Here is a 1,563-nt window from a genome sequence, read left to right as displayed (position 1 = left end):
ACAGTCCTATCTACGTGCCATGTTAGATTGATGCAAAAATATTAGTATACGCTATTCTATCTACGTAACATGTTAAACAAATACGTCTCAAAGCTTATGACATTAAAGAGAATAGAAAATTTATTTATTTATTTATAGCTTATTTTCCATCATTTACACATCAACACTTATTGAAGGTTGCAAGGCCAGAAAAATTGAGATTTTAGTATATTACCAAACGGGAAACTAGGGGAGAAGCCAATGAAAAAGTTCAATTATTCATTATTACTGTCTCCCATCCAGAAAACAAACGGTTGACATTTCAGATTAATGATTGTTGGCTAAAAATAAGAGGGTTCTGGCATATCTAGCAATAAATCGAATCGAATCGAAAGATGAAAGAGTTTACATAATCGATCCCAAATTAATCAAGAACGAAGCTTAGTTCGTTATTACTTTACGTTTATTACGTTATACATTTTTATCTCATGCTCATAGTTAAAGTTCTGTTTATTCTGTGCACATAATCAGCTACCGATGCAGAAGAAGAAGCAAACTATCCACCTAAAAATGCAGAAGGCCACCTTCAATCTTCCTTCGACCATCAGCCTCAACTGTACAAGTTGCTTAAAATAGCTATTTAAGGGTTATTTCTTCTCTCGGGATAGTCAACGGCTACACTCTTAGGTAGGGATGTTAATTCGGCTCCCTGGATTGGAAGACCCATGGATTGGCCCATAAATAGATCGAGCATACTCTGCTCGTGCCCCCATGGAACCAAGCCTCAATTCCCGACGAAGGCTGGAGCCCAAGTAGCAAGCTAAAATGGTCCGTGACATGACATTTTGGCCCATGTCACATGCCTGTATTTGCCTGCCTAAGCTTCAAGCAGCAGCTGCTGCGCTGCCCGCAAGGTTGCAACCTGTTACATATCATGCAAAAAAATAATAATAAAAAAAAAAAAAATTTGAGCCAATAAAACCCGAGCCTAAAGCCACGAGTCAAGCCTCGATATTTCGTCTGAGCTTTGGCTTGGCTGAAGCCAAAAAAACCTGAGCCATTTTTTGCGTGGGCTGTGCCCGAGTTACAAACTTCGGCTTGCGAGCTGACTCGATCCGACTCTTTTAGATCCTTACTCTTATATTATATCATGAGAAAGGTTGAAACATAGCACTTCTAACTAATCTGGGATTTCTGGTTCTTATCCCATTCGTTTTCATGTCAAAATCACAAAAATTACACTACACAAATGAACAAAAAACAACCTAGTACCTTAATCCTTGTTTCAATCTATTTTAACTGGCCTTTTTGGTTCATTTATTTGTATGATGTACTCATTTGGACTCCAATATCTTCCGGTCACAACCTCTACTCGAACTGGTGCAATTTAATTGGGATTCGATACAATTTTCACGATGGACAAAAAATCACTCTTATAGTAAACTCTCTTTTGGCTCTCACCATTTCTTCGACCCTCCTGTTACGAGAAGTTCAAGAAATCAGCCCACTTAAGTCAACAAAAAAACGAAAAATCACAAAAACTGAAAACTGAAAAAAAAAATAAAAAAAACACAATGAAGAACA

At 37.5% G+C, this 1,563-nt stretch overlaps 1 long non-coding RNA gene across 1 annotated transcript; it reads right to left on the bottom strand.

Moving 5' to 3' along the window:
- Positions 1–233: 233 nt before the first annotated feature.
- LOC111372727 lies at positions 234–1,557 on the bottom strand. The gene is made up of 2 exons (XR_002698818.1): positions 1,252–1,557; positions 234–901 (listed from the first exon to the last, which is right to left on the bottom strand). It is a non-coding gene; the product is annotated as an uncharacterized LOC111372727 (long non-coding RNA).
- Between the last annotated feature and the right edge of the window lie 6 nt (positions 1,558–1,563).

This window comes from Olea europaea, unplaced genomic scaffold, assembly GCF_002742605.1.
Source record: "Olea europaea var. sylvestris unplaced genomic scaffold, O_europaea_v1 scaffold1023, whole genome shotgun sequence".
In the NCBI taxonomy this organism is placed as follows: Eukaryota; Viridiplantae; Streptophyta; class Magnoliopsida; order Lamiales; family Oleaceae; genus Olea; species Olea europaea.
This window is presented reverse-complemented; position numbering and strand designations above follow the sequence as displayed.